Source organism: Pongo pygmaeus, chromosome 1 (genome assembly GCF_028885625.2).
Source record: "Pongo pygmaeus isolate AG05252 chromosome 1, NHGRI_mPonPyg2-v2.0_pri, whole genome shotgun sequence".
NCBI classification, from domain to species: domain Eukaryota; kingdom Metazoa; phylum Chordata; class Mammalia; order Primates; family Hominidae; genus Pongo; species Pongo pygmaeus.
Genome location: NC_072373.2, coordinates 184,037,588 through 184,052,554, shown reverse-complemented (window position 1 = coordinate 184,052,554; position 14,967 = coordinate 184,037,588). Strand labels below are relative to the sequence as shown.

The window sequence follows — 14,967 nt, the reverse complement described above, 5'->3', positions numbered from 1 at the left end:
GATGTCTGGAGAGGGTTCCAGCGAGCAAGGCTGAGACAGTGGAACCCAGTCAGAGTGGAGCTTGGGTTAGGACCTAGACCCCTGGCTCACAGTTCAGTGCTTTTGCCACAAAACACCAATTCCTTGGTCTGACATCAGCATGTCTCCAGGATCCTCCATAGCCTCCTCTCCCATGGTTCCACCACAGCACTGCCTCCTTCCGTTCCCTCAAACTGGAGCCTTCTCACCAGCATAAGCCCGCCTTATGCTTCGGGCTCCATGTCGCTATTCAGACTGTTCCCTCCACCTGAACACCATTGCTGTCTTCTGTGTCCTTCAAACCCTGTGTCAAATACCACTTCCTCCAGAAAGCCTTTCTTGATCCCTCCCCATTATTTTCCCTTCATCTGAACTCTTGAGATCCTCCTCCCATCAAATCTCTCCCTTCCCCCATCCCATTCCTCTTTGTAGCCCTACTTCTGCCAACTATGCAAATTGATGAACTCACTTTTCCCCGTGCATCATAGCACAGATCTTCTGAAGACAATGCAAAGGAATGGAATTCATCCATCCACGCTACATTTTTTGAGTACCCCCTCTGAACACAAATGTGAAATTTCAGGCAGAAAAATCCTGACTTAAAAGAATTTAACTCAGATGAAGACCCCAGGAATTGCACAGCAGAGGGGGCAGCCCTGCCTCTGCCTCCCATAGAAGGAACCACTCGGGGTGTCCAGGTGCAGGATGGACAGGGCTATTGCAGACGTCACGTGTCCCCCCACACCAATTCTACCACAGAGTCTGAGATCTCTGCAGGAGAGGGAGCCTCAGAGTTTCCCCTCAGATTGGGTTAGTAGGGCTGGTGCCCTGTGTTCCCTGCCCTGTACGAGGGAGGTCTGAATAGCTTGGAAAAGGTGAGAGACCTCAGGTGTCTCCTGCCTCTTCTTCCTGCATCCCATTGCTGGCGCGGCATTCTGGGCACCAGGGGGCAGCATTGAGCTTCACAAGGCCCAGACAGTCCTTTCCCTCTGCTCTCAGACCCACTGTCGCTGCGACTTCTCCAGTGAGATCCTTTATTCAAACTCCATTGCACTGATGGGGAAACTAGCGAGTGGAGGGACAGAGATAGAGGGATGCAGGAATTAGCAGGCACTTTGGCTTTAGGTTAAATATTTGCAGATTTTAAGATGTAGGAGGTAGAATTCTATTTTGGCTGGAATTAGCCTGGGGAAAAGGGGTGGCAGATACCAGCTCGAAGGACTGAATAAATGGGAAGCCCTATGCTAGGCGCAGACTTCTTTTCGGCTTGGGCTTTCTCTAGTATCGCCTGAGCTGATGTTTGGAGTCATCAACCTCCCCACCTCCAGCGCCAGCTCCAGCGCTGACCCCTAACCTCTGACTGGTGACAACTACCTGCCAGCACCATCTTCACCTGAAATCACTCCGTGATCTGTGACTGTGGATGTCATTTGCTGTCTTGCTGTGGGGGCCTCTTTGAAGTCCGTGTGTGGGTACATATGGAACCTCCTCCCCTTCCCACTCCTATTCCTTCAACCATGAAGGGTTTGGTCGGGGTACACACGGGTCCAGGTTCTGGCTCCCTTTCCTCTGAGACATTGTGCAAGTCTCCAGCTTCTCTAAGCGTCTGTAACATGGGGCTGAAGATCACGTCTGCCCAGCTGCAGGATGAGACAGACCCTCAGAAACCGAGGGAGCAGGTGGGAGGGACTCGGGCTCCCGCTCCCCAGTCGCTGTGGGGTGAGGGGCCTGCTCAGGTCTGGGTGTCTGTGCCCAGAATTCACGGGGAGGAGCCGGCCCCTCATGCGGGTGCCTGTGAGAGAGCAACAGGGTGGGTCACTCCAGCGGAGGAATTTAGCTGAGAAACAGGAGCATTCCCAGGGTGAGGGGCTCTAGAAAAGCTGGGGCTAAGGGCCCTGACTAGGATGTTACGGGAAGGGGGCCTTGAATTCTGATCTCGTTTCTGCCTAAGACCTATCGCCTTTCTGAACCTCAGTTTCCCCTTTGGCTGCATGGGGAAGGGGTGCCCGCATGCCCCCGCCCGCATTCAGTTCGAAGGACCAGCCAGCAGGCCCTGCGCCGCCCAGGGACCCCCCCGGCCTTTGCGTCCCACCCAGCGCAAGCCTCTTCCGCTGCGCGCGGCCTCGGGAGCGCTGGGCAGACAGCTCGGGTGGGAGCGCCCACGTCTCCCGCGGACACTGACGGACGGGCAGCCGCGCAGGCCCGCGCCCCGCTCCCGCCCCGCCTGCCGCGCCTCCCGGGGCGCCCGCATTAAAGCGCATATGCAAGCCATGAATTATCAACTGAAAGGAGTCAATTACCGGCTCTAAAAACGAGTGTCTGCGCCCGCAGCGCCCCGGGCCATCCGCCTATTTACGGAGCGATCTACCCCGCCCGGCTGGGGAGGAGGCCTCGGGAGGGAGAGAGACGGAGAAACGGAGCCCGAGACCGGGAGAGAGCCGGAGAGGCAGGGACTGGAGAGTCTGGGACACGAAGGAGAGTCGGGGAGACACCGAGATTCAGCAAGACGCGCGGAGGGCCGGACGGGGGCCAAGGCGGCTCAGTCCCTCTTCTCCCCCGAGCAGGGGAGGAGAGGTGGGGTCTCAGGACCTCCAAGGCCCTGTTCCCCTCCCTTGGCATTTGTGTAAGGACGCAGGCCCTCCACACTGCTGACTGTGGCACTGGGCAGGGAGGCCCCTAGACTGGGGGTTTGGGGTTAGATCTGGGGCTCAGGCAGCGCTGGGCTGGGCATAGTTTGCAGAGGGACCCGCCGTCCTGGCAGGAAACTGGGGAGGAGGCCGCGGCTTCATCCAGGGTGGAGGTAAGAACGATGGTTGGACAGCATGACCACGAGTAAAGGGAGGAGGGCTTGAGGATAGGGACAAAGTGATGTGGAGCTTATGTAGGGGATGATGCACAGCCTTTCGGCATTGAGAGAGAAACCGGGAGACCAGCCAGCCTCAGTGGGCCCAGGAAGTCCTGCTTCCTCCCCACCCGCTCAAGCTGTTGCCTCCTCTGGAAATGCTTTTCCTGCCTTCCCTCTACCCATTCTGTGATTCCAGGCCTCCCCAGCCTCTGTGCTGCCTTAGCCTCAACACAATACACTTATTATTATTATTATTATTATTATTATTAGTGACAGGGCCTCACTTGTCACCCAGGCTGGAGTGCAGTAGTGCAATCATAGCTCACTGCTGCCCCAACCTCCTGGGCTAAAGTGATCCACCTCTGTTTCCCAAGTAGCTGGGACTGTAGGCACATGCCACCATGCCCTGCTAATTTTTTAAATTTTTTGTAGACAAGGGTCTTGCTGTGTTGTCCAGCCTGGTCTGGAACTCCTGGCCTCAAGCAATCCTCCCACCTCAACCTCCCAGTGTTGGGATTACAGGCATGAGTCCCACGATACCTGGCAACACATCCCATTCAATTCCATGATCCAGACCTGACTTTACCATAGGGCCAGAGCTTGTCCATGTTGCTCAGTATTGTGCCCTTGGAAGAAGGTCCTTGAATGTTTCCTGAAAAAAATGAATGAAGGAGTAAGCTGAGCTGGAGACACATTGGCCTGGACAGAGGCTGTGACAAAGACGGCAGGACCGGTGAGCCCAGATATGGGCCTCCCGTACGGATCAGATGGAAGGCTTTAGGCAACCACAGTACTGGGGTGAGGTCACAGAAGCTGAGTCCAGCCCTTGCTTGGGGAGAGGGGTACAGGAAGTAGCAGGGGCAGGGAGAGAAGGGGTAGATGGAGAGCTGTCATCAGCACGAGCAAGTCACTGCCAGAGCCCCGGGGCTTTGACTTGAATGCTTCAGGGCCCCTGAAATCCTAGGTCTCTTCTGGGGGAAGAGGTTCAGGGAACCCCCAGTGACTTTGAGGAAGGAATGGGGCCTACACTGGGGCGGTGAGAAGATTCTAGACTTGGGAATCAAACAGAGCCTTTCTCTTCTAGCTGTGGGATCCCAGGCAAGCCTCAACTTCTGAGCCTCAGGTTCCTCATCTATGAAATGGTGATAGCCGGGGAGGTGCCTCACGCCTGTAATCCTGGCACTTTTGAGCTCAGGAGCAACAGACTTTGTCTCTATGAAAAAAATTAAAAATTAGCTGGGCTTGGTGGTTCATGCCTGTGGTCCCAGCTACTCAGGAGGCTGAGGTGCCATTTTTGAGGCTACAAAATACCAAGCACTATGATAATGGATTATCTCTCTACTGTTCACAACAGCTTTCTAAGGTTGCTAAGTCATTTTGCAAACAAGGAAATTCTAAGACAGGCAGGAATTGGGAAATGGCAGATAAAGGTTTGAAGCCAGTTCTGACTCCAGAGTCTCTTTAACCTGTGCACCATGAAGCCTCCTAGGTAGGTCCATATACGCCCTGCCCTGTTCCCTCAGCCCTTCCAGCCTGGCCAAGTCCAGACTGGGGGAAGTGGGGGCTGCACAGCAGGCAGGGCAGCTCAGGTCCAGCAGAGGTGGCCCCTGGGGTCTTGTTCCTGCCATGGCGTGGGCTGGGCGTCTGTCCAGCTTGATGAGTCTCCAGCCCCGCCATGCCATTAGCGGGCAGCCAGAGGGGGTGTCTGCAATCGCCAACACTGGGGTTCCCACTGCTGCTTGCCTATTAGTGGCTGGTGGCTTCGTGGTGATTTATTGGGGCTTCATTTCCCCTTGGTCCGCTATAAACATATTTATACCACCGGGGTGACCGATAAATTTCCCTTATGAATCCTGTTATCTCGCCTATTAACCGTCCGTCACCTTTTATGTGGCCACAGTGGGCCAGGCCAGGGCACCAGGGCTGGGTGGGAGGCCTGAAGCCCACAGCCCCGGAGCCCAGTGAACTCTTCACCTCCCCCACTGCTCCCCAGACAGGGCAGCTGCTGCCTCCTTGGAGTTGCCTCTAGGATGAGGATACGGTCCTGGGAACAGACTGGACTTACGCGGGGCCTTTGAAATGTGGCTTCCTCCAGGGTCTCAGTGTGGGAAGTCCCTCTCAGGGTTAACCTGAGTCTCTCCTACTGTAGCTCAGCCTTCATCTCTTCTAAGTGATCAGGGGCCTCCTGAAGCTGCTACTGCTGTTGCTCTTCCTTCTCTCCCCACCCTCAGCTCTCATCCTTATCCTCTAAGTGCAGCAGAAAACTAAGACACAGTTAGATGTAGTATGGGGTTGTGGGGAGATGGCAGCTGGCATTTGCTGAGCATCTCTTCTGTGCCAGTCACTTTGCATTCGTGACTTCATATGATCTTCACACAATCCTAGGCCCAGGCATTTATGGCTCCATTTGCCAGATGAGGATGAGGAAACAAGGCTCAGAGACGTTAAATGAAGAGCCCAAGATCACCCAGCCAAAGGGCAGAGCTGTGATTTGGGGCTTTTCTGGCCCCAAAGCTGGTGCTTTCAACCACTGCACTATACAGCCTCTTTGAATGCTCTTGGCTGGGAGAGGTTAATCAAAGAAAGTTTTCCAGAGTGTTATGGAGCAGGAGAGGGAGATAAAGAGAGGGGAGGACGGGGGGCCCCTGTGGAAGGCTGATCGGGAGAAGTGGGCAGGGATGCGGAGTAGGGAGTAACCTCTTTTGCTTTCCAGTCAGGGAAACTTGGACACCTGTTCAGTCAGGCCCCATGTTGCTGGGGGTAGGGGGTAAGGTCTCTAAGAGCCAGAAGCTACCTGTCTTGCCAGAGCCTGGGCTAGAGGACTAGGGCCTAGCTCAGACCTCCTCAGCTGTATGCCTGGGCCAGAGCACCCCTCATATTTAGGACTCAACCTTCTCCTGCACATGGGCATGGAGGATTCTACCTTTTGACTACTTGATATACCAGCTTCCTTGGGAGATGGCTGAGTGCGTATATATATTGGGATGCCTCGGAGTCTTGTTTCCGCCAACGTCACCCACAAAATCGGCCACAGCTACTGCCAACTCCTCTGGAGTTAAGATGACCCCCCCATGTTCCAGTGAAAAATTCTGAGACTTGAGGAGACTGAGGTCCACGCTCTGAGTCCTGGCATTGCTTCTCCAGCTCCAGGATGATGGGTATGGAAAGGCATTGTTATTCCCATTTTACAGATGAGGCAACTGAGGCCCAGAAAGGGAGGGGATCTTAACAAAGAATGGAGTCCCAGGGCAAGGGATGGTGACTGGGGTGGGGTGGGGACTCAGCAGCATGACAGCCAAGAGGAAGCAAAGTGGGGCTGAGGGGTGGAGTATCGTCTGTGGGCCTGGGTGGCCATGGGTGGAGGTGAGGGGCTCAGCTCTCTGGAGGATGTCTAGTTATTTATGTCCTCAGAAACAGAGTCCCAGGTGGTCTGAGGGTGGCTATGGAAGAGAGGATTATGGGCTTAGCACCCCAAGGAAACAGATTCTCTTCTGACTACCAGAGGATATGGAGAGGTCATTCTGGCCACTCCCCTGCCTCCCGTGGTCCAGAGGGAAGAGCTGTTGGAGGGACAGATGGCTACAAGATCTAGCTCCTTTACCTCCTGGCTCCCCATACCCCAGCACCTGTGGGACACGGAGCCTAAGCTGGGAGGAAGTTCTAGGTTCAGGCCCCATGTGGTCACTGACCTGCTGTGCAACCTGGAGCATGCCTGGCCTCCTCTGGGCCTCCTGCTTTATCAAATCTCCAGCTCAGACTCCAGCTTACATGTTACCATATGCCACGGGGACATCCTCCCCTCAGAGCAGAGCTCCTGAGACGGGGGCCAGGGCAGGGACAAGCCAGACACTCTGGGCGTCTCTCCACAGTGGTTCTCAGCCTTGCTCTGTGTCCTGGGCTCACCTGCTCCTCTCCCTCCCCTCCTTCCACCTTCCGTCCCTGTCTTACCATCTGTCTGTCTGTCTGTCTGTCTGCCTTTGTCTCTGGTCTGGCTGCTTCCTCCCACTCCCCCTTGTCCTCTCCTCTCCACAAGGTTGGTCTCCCTTGGAGGGAGGGGGAGGGCCGTGAGTGCGGTGAGAGCACACCCGAGCTCCCTCCCTCTCCCCTCCCGCCCTCTCCTCCTCCCATACTCACATACACGCTCTCTCTCAGTCATTTTCAATGTCATAAATTTCCACGTCTCTCTCCTCCACTCGGCTATTACCTGCGCCTCCGTCACCGGGCCGCGCTCTCTCTCCCAGATGGGCTAGGCCATCTCCGCTCTGCAAATGACTCAGGGAGAGAGAGGCAGGCAAGGAAGGAGAGAAAGGAGCAGAGACGAAGAGAGATTGAGAGAGAAAGCAAGTGAGCAGAAAGAGACGGAAGCAGAGAGGGAGAGAGGCAGCCCGGGGTAGGGCTCAGCCCCTCATCCTCTTCCAAACACAGAGGTCACTGCCAACAGGGAGCCTGCCTGCGCCGGGGGTGGGGCAGGCAACAGGGTAGGATTGGGGGCTGGTGCTGAGCCTGGGGTGGAGTCAGGTCGCCCAGCTCTGCCTGCACCCATTATGGGACTCTGTCCTTCCCCTCCACTCACATTTCCTGTGCACCACCCTTGTGCCAGCCCTGTGCTGGTATTTTCTCGTTTCAGGAGGCCGGCTCTCTGCTCTGCAGTGCAATAGGCCCTCTGCTGTGCAGTGCAATAGGACCCCGTGGGGACACTGCTGTGCAGTGCAATAGGACCCCGTGGGGACACTGCTGTTCAGTGCAATAGGATCCCGAGGGGAAACTGCTGTGCAGTGCAATAGGACCCCGTGGGGACACTGCTGTGCAGTGCAATAGGGCCCCAAGGGGACACTGCTATGCTGTGCAATAGGACTCCGTGGGGACACTGTCAGGTGTGTTCAGAGTTCCTTCTGGGGGTGGAGCTGCCCTGGGAGCCGTGCCTCTTTCTCCAGAAAAGGACTCTGGGCACAAGGGACTCTCTGCTCAGACCAGGGCTTCTCACCACCATTTTGAAGCTCCCTTCTTCTCTCCTATCTCCATAGGAACGCCTAGCTTTTGCAGGACTGGTTCTTTGGATGAGAGCAGAGCAGAGCAGAGCTGGGAAGATCCAGGTGGTCTGGGGAGAGAGCATTTCCAGGTAACCCCATGGGACAGAGAGTGGAGTTAAGGAAGGGTCACTCTCCCAGGCAGGAGTAAAGTAGCAGGACTGGGAGAAAGTGGACAGGGAACCCCAGGCCTCCGAGATGTGTCTGGGAAGCACCAGCTGGTGGTATTAGTGATGGCTGTGATGTATGCACACTGCTGCTATTGCTGGGAGGGTATGGACCCTAGGCCTGGTGTGGGTACCAGAACTTCCAGAAAGGTTTACCAGCTTCTGCTATCCATACCTCCAAGTGTCCCTCCACCTAACAGAGTGATCTTCCTGAGGCAGGAAGATCTGCTTGAGCCCAGGAGTTCCAGGCTGCGGTGAACTATGATTGCACCTGTGAATAGCCACTGCACTCCAGCCTGGGTGACAGAGCAAGACCCCATCTCTAAATAAATAAATGAAAAGAAAACAATGCAAATCTGATCATGACACTCTCCTGCTTAACCCCTCCAGTGGCTCTACCGCCCATGGTGAACAAAACCGAAGCCCCTGCTGGCCCCAGCCTCTCCTCCTCTTTCTCCATGGACCTCTGTCTCCTGATAAGACCAAGAATATGTCCAGTGTCTCTGCTCTTTCTGTTCCCCTTTTTCCACAGAGGTGGCTCCTCATTCCTCAGCTCAAATGTCACTGCACAGAGGAGCCGACCCTGATCAAATGCCAGGTCACCCCATGAATCTCTGTCATGGTCTTCTGAACACCTGTTTTGTGGCCCTTTTTGCCCACTGTCATTGTGTTTCCTCATCTGTGTACTTGCTCAGTGTCAGACTCCTCTGATGGGCTGTACCTCCATGAGGTCAGGAGCTGTGTTTGTTCTGCTCACCAGAGATGGCACCTGCCATGTTATGAGCCTTCAAGGAGTGTTTGTTGACTGAATGAATGATGTTGATGTAGGTGCATCCTCTGACCTTGGTTTGGATGGGGACTGATGTTGGGATGGATATTGAGGTTGGACTGATGGTCTCAGGGTTGCTGTCCATCTGGGAAATTTGATAAAATTCCAGTGTGATAGGATCTATTCCAACATGGAAAGGCATCTTGCCCTGATGTTGGGAATTTAGCCTATGACCAGGGTCAGGCCTCATAAAAGAGAGTTTTTCTTAACTAACGGCCACACTCTGGAGTCCCTTCATCTGTGGGTAAACGTACAGACACACACTCACACACACAGACACACATGTGTGCTCACCACAGGCATCTCCATGCACAGAGTGGTCTCAGGCAAGCCACACTCACACACATACAGTGCTCAGAGATGCTGTACACACACCTAGGCACACAAAGTGACAAACCCAGTTATGCACATTCCTGCACATGCCAGACAGAATCCCACAGGTGTATTTGTGAGCAGATATATACATACATGTACACATACCTGCAAGTAGGTACGTATGTGTGCAGACACAGTCAAAAACCCAACATAAACACTTAGAATGACATCAATGGAGAAGACACCTGTTCACCTGCTTGCTGGCTGGGGCATCCACACCATGGAGTAACAGACTGGGCTTGGACCTCCCCTCTGGCAGTGGGGTGTGTTACACTGAGGGGTCCATGTTCTCCACCCCCACCCCTGACCCCCTTCCCCTACCCCTGCCGTCATGGTCTTGTGAGAGACTCAAGCTTCTGCAGACTCACTCTGTGGCCAGAGGCAGGTCTCGGCTGGAACTGGGGTCAGGGCTTGGTCTGTGGACAAGGCCAAGGTTCACTGGGTGGCTGGGATCAGGCTCATCTGGGACCAAGGTCAAAGGTGAGTTGGGGCTGAGGTTTTCTTGCTTTCTGTGTCTCTGCTCACAGGTGTACCCACCCCAATGTGTGCCACCCTGAGGAGCCCCTGGCAGGACCAAGACTCAGGGTCCTCATTGTGGGCCTCTGCAGCTTGTGGAAGGTGAAGGGGGGCAGGTGGGGGGCCAGACCTGGGCAGACAGCTGTGAGGTACGTTTCCATCTCTGCGGGTCGGGCGGGCGAAGCTATTTCCAATCTGCTCTCTATCATTTTCAATATCATTAATCCCAGACACTCTATTTTCCATGCCTGCGCAGCCAGGCCCCCGAGTGTGCGCCGTGTAAAGTGACACATATTCATCACCGGCTCGTGGCGCCGGCGCCGACGCTGATACAATATTAGTGTTGCCCCCCCTTTCAGAGCCCGCTCCGCCCGGCTCCCCGATGGCACGAATCCATCACCTGGAGCCCGTGTCACTTTCCCCAGCAGCCACATTTGTTTGGGCACTTAGGAGGTAATTGTGGCACATTAGCCGGGGCGGGGAAGGGCGCTGGGCCCCCGGGAGGAGGGGGAGGCCAAGGCATCTTCTTCTATAGCCACAACTCATCCTGGCCTGGCCCAGCCCCTGGGTTCTGGATTCTTGCTCATTCTTGAGGGAGAGGATCTTGGGAAGGAACCCATGTGGAAGAGGTCAACTCGGGCCTCATCAGGAAGTCTCAGGTGGTTCCCCAGCTCTCCTGTGAGCCCCAACATCGGGAGTTGCTCCACAAAGGCGCTGGCTTGGAGGTGATGGATTTAAAACCTTTTCTTGCCAACCAGTCCCCATCCCGGCACTGAAACTCAGGATGTGGCAACACCAGCTCTGCTGGCTCCATTCCAAGTTCCATATGGGAGCGGGGAGTAGAGGGAAGCAGGAGGAAAGACATCCCAGCCCTTGGGATCCCAACTCTGAGGGAAAATCTGGCCCTGCCCTAGAAGCCTGGGCTGAGACAGGAGGCCCCTCCTCTGAGAGGGGGTGACATGGCCCACCCCTCAGCAATCCTATCTGCATTCAGGTGGAGGGGACATCACCCAGCCTGACTAACTGAGGTAGCCCAGGTCAGGGTGCTTTTGGGAAGGCTGCCTGGAGGTGGTGAGCTAGACACAGGGACAACCTCTGGATACACAGAGGCCCAGAGTGGCTGCAGAGTAGAGAGGAGCAGCAGCCGGGGTCATTGATCTGAGCAGAGGCCACACTGTGCAGGGGCATGGGTTCTCCCTCCCCAGTCCGCAGGGCTAACACCCATTAACCTCGTCAGCAGACAAATTGCCCATCTTGTCAAATTCCCATTTAAAATGCAAACTCGATTTGACAGAGTAAACGGAGCGGAGGTGGGAGCGGATAATCCAGTGGAGGCTCATTAGCGAGGCCCAATGAGAGGGCTCTGCTGGGATGGCCTAACGGACCTGTCATGATGAACCTCTCAGCCTCTTAGCATCCCACCACCCGCTCAATACCCTGACTCTTCTGCCCTACTGCCCAACCCCTCACGGAGTCTGGGGACCCCAGCTGCCTACCACCACCTCTGGGAAGGTGCATCTGAGGGCTTTGGAAGCAGACAGAGCTGGGAACCAGGCCCTGCTTCTCTGCCTGTCCACTCAGTGGCCTTGGGCAGTGACAACAGCAACCATTCCCCCAGAGATCCCACTGGATCACAGTGTTTCTATTCTCCTACAAGGCCCACACTGTAGGGGTCCTGTGAGTTGGCATGATTAACTCACGAATGAGAAACTTGGGGCTCAGGGAGGTTGCCCGGCTAGAAAGAGGCAGGCGGAGTGCGGACTTGAACCCCAGTCCATCAGACTCCAACAGTCACACTTGTAACCACTGTCCTACTCTGCCTTCCTGGATTGTAAATGATTGTCCTTCCTTTCTGCCTGCCTGCTTTCAGTGTTGTCACCAGCTGTGTGGGTCTAGAAAAAGTGACTTCCCTTTGAACTTTGTTTATTTCATCGGTAAAAAATGGGTGAACAACAGTTGCCCAGGGCAAGGGTTAGGGTAAGGAGAATTTTAGTAAGTATTTGGCTTAATGAATACTCATAACCACCCCTGCAATATCTGCAGACAACTTAGCCGGGGGGGTGGGGGTAGGAAGGGATGAGTCTGAAGGGGAGAGAAAGATGCCAGATTTTCCCAGGAAGCAGCTCATGAACAGACCACAGGCCCTTCCTGGTGCTTGGGACCTGGACACCTCTAGACTGGCACCCTCCCCTGCCTTCTCAGCTCCATGCCTGGACACCTCTAATAGGAAAGAAGCTCATGGCCATTCTCAGGGCCTGGAGTAGGGCTGATGGGTCTCCCAACTCTGGGAAGGGGTGTCTTGGGCAGGTGAGGGTCCCGCCTCCCAGGCCACTCCTTCCCGTCCCATACTGCAGCCAGGCTCTTGCTGCCTGTTCTTAGTAGTTGGAATAATAGATGATTATGAGGCTCTGGAGGGCAGCTGCCGAGAGGTAATGGGCTGTTGCCCTACCTTACCTTTCCCTGGGTGCCCCCAGCTCTGCTCCCTCACAGGTGCATGTGGATGCCCCCATCCCCCAGGCTCAGGCTGCACCTGTCCCTGCTGCCACACAGGGTGTTGTGCTGCTTGGCTGCCTGGGAGCCAGTGCTGGCTGTTCTCTCTGGGTCCCATTGCCTGTTGCTGACATCACAGCAAGAGCCTCACCCCAGCCTCTGCCTGCCTCAGAGGACGGCTTGCCAGACAACCGTAGGGAGCTGGAGAGTGCCACCCACTCCTTTGCCATTCCTCCTTTGCAGCCCACCCCAGCCAGGCTTCACAGGCACCAAACCAACTGCTCTGAATCCCACCATGACTCCTCAGCATCCCCAGGGGAGAGCCAAATCCCTCAGCTGGCATTCAAGGCCCTACACAATCTGGCCTCATTTGCCTTCCGGTTTCTCTCCTGGCACACTCTCCTGAGCTCCACTCTGTCTGCCTTTGCCAAGCTGTGGGTTACCCTTGTATCCTTGCCTAGCACCCCCTCTAGATTCAGCATGGACCTGAGAGGTGGGGAGCCTCTTCCTCTTCAGCCCCCTCTGCCTCGTCCTCACCTGGTCCTAGCAGGGAGCTGGTAGGGATCCCTCTGAGACCCTGGTCCCTGGCTGGGGGTGGGGGTGAGCCACAGGGGAGGAAAGGCTGAAGGGTGGGTGGTGCTCTCAGCCTTCCTCCAGTTGTCTGGAAAGCCATCCTCTGAAGCTGGCCTAATTCCCTTCAGAGCCCGGCTCCCATCTTCAGGGTGGGGCTTAGGGAGCTGAGAGCCCAACGCTAATGCCTAAGAAAGTCGTGGGTGGATTAGAAAGCGAGGGGGATTAGGGCCAGAGCTGGTGGCTGATGCAGGAGCGGAGCCCCTCCTTCTGAGGAAGAGGAGGCTAATCCTGCTTAGCGACTGAGGAGCTGTCATGCTGACGGGGGCTTCTTCCCATCCTCTTGGGCTGCCCAGGCCCAACAGGAGCAGCATGAACACCCATCCACTCCCTCTGTCCTCCAAACATTTTGTCTCGTGTCCCTCCAAACCATCCTGCTCTGCCTTGTCCTCCACAGAGCCCCAGCCCTCCACATAACCTCAAAACTTATCCTGCTGTGCCCGCCCAAACTGCCCCATCTAGCCATGTCCACCAACCTTCATTACCACCTACATCTCCATGAACCGAGCCATCGCTAGGGCCCATTCATCCCTCTGCCCAGAAAGTCTGCAGTGGATGCTGTGGTGCTGCCCAGATTGCCGTTGAGGGCCGAGACATTCCTGCAGTGCTGGGAGTGTTGGCCGCTGTGCCCTCACGGTTGAGTTCCTTCCCGGGGAAGTGTCCTCAGCTGCCTCTCCCAAGGTTATGTCCCCTTGTTGGGGGCAGTCCACAGGCGACTGGTCAATGTGGGAGTCTGGCCTCCCCACTTCAATCTGGGACATCTCTGAAAGGCCATTCCAGCAGCAGAATGGGATGTGAGACTGGCCAAGCCCACTGTTGCAAGGGTAGCCCAGTTCAACCTCTCCCTCTGGCTGTTGCGGTGTCCTTACTGCCTCACCAGGCCATTGTTCCCCAGAGCATTCCAAAGACCCCACTGCATACTCCCTTCCCGATCCTCTGCAAGACATCTCACCTTTCACTTTCTTAAGTCCCAGGTTCGAGGATGGAAGATTAGATTGATCAGGGAAGGGCCTGGATTAGGAGCTCCTGATCTGGATATCAAGTGAGGACCAGCAGTCCTTTCCCTGGGGATTAATTCTCCTCGGGGCTCCTTTAGTTTTAGTGGTGTAGGTAGCAGCCCCATGGGCTGAGAAGGGAGAGAGGTGCTGCCCTGGAGAGCCAGTCTGGGATCCTGGTCTCAAGGGGGAGGCAGATTCTGTCCAGGGAGCTGATTAAGGAATGAGAGCTTCATCTGAGAATGGAAACAAATCGTGCCTCCCTTCAACTCCCCATGAGTCTGGCCTGAGAGGAGAGGCAGAAGTCTGACTTGGGAAACTGCTCTGAGCAGGGAGGAAGGACTCTATACTGAGAGCTGAGTCTGAGGGTGCAGGCTGGCCTCTAGACCAAGAGAAGAGGCCGGTGCCAACCCAAACTGCCTGCTCTACTGGGTCCCTGGCCCCACCATCAGCTGGGTCTTCACTTGCCAGCCTTGGCTGGCTCTCCAAGCAGGCAGCCGGTGTGATGCCTGCATGTGGGGGAATGGGTCAATGTGTTAATAATGGGAGGGCGTTGGAGAATAACAGGAGAGGACATTGAAGAATAGCTGGCTCCTTGGCGCCATCAGGCTTGAAGCTCTGTGGGGATGGAGACCTTCCTGCATGCAGGGTCTCTGAAGAATTCTGGTCCCAGGGTAACTTGAGAGCAGGGGCAGGGAAGGGGATGGATTGACCTTTGAGAGTCAGTTTGGGATGTGGGGTCAGTGGAGGGGGACCACTCCCACTCTGTTCCCTACCTTTGATGGACAAATGCTAATGACATTACCAGCGATTGACTAGAAACGAATAAATAATTCAGTCTGGCCTGAAAATGGGAGAAAAGTACTTAAATGCTATTGACAAGCCAGTCCCTGGTCTCATTACCCATGCAGACTCAAGCCTCCACATCGACCATGTCCCCCGATTCCTCCAAACCCCACTGTGGGCAGCCTCAGGCTTCCCTCCCACCAACCTTGCCCAAGTAGCATGTGCAGGGGGTTACCTGAGGGGACCAGGTGGAGGGCTGAGGCTTGTGGCTCAGACCACAGGGACCCCA

At 55.5% G+C, this 14,967-nt stretch overlaps 1 long non-coding RNA gene across 1 annotated transcript; it reads right to left on the bottom strand.

Annotated features, from left to right (window-relative positions):
* Window positions 1–610: 610 nt before the first annotated feature.
* Window positions 611–3,619, bottom strand: LOC129030056 (uncharacterized). Its single transcript, XR_008500537.1, has 3 exons — window positions 3,404–3,619; window positions 1,393–1,810; window positions 611–1,083 (listed from the first exon to the last, which is right to left on the bottom strand). It is a non-coding gene; the product is annotated as an uncharacterized LOC129030056 (long non-coding RNA).
* Window positions 3,620–14,967: the final 11,348 nt, after the last annotated feature.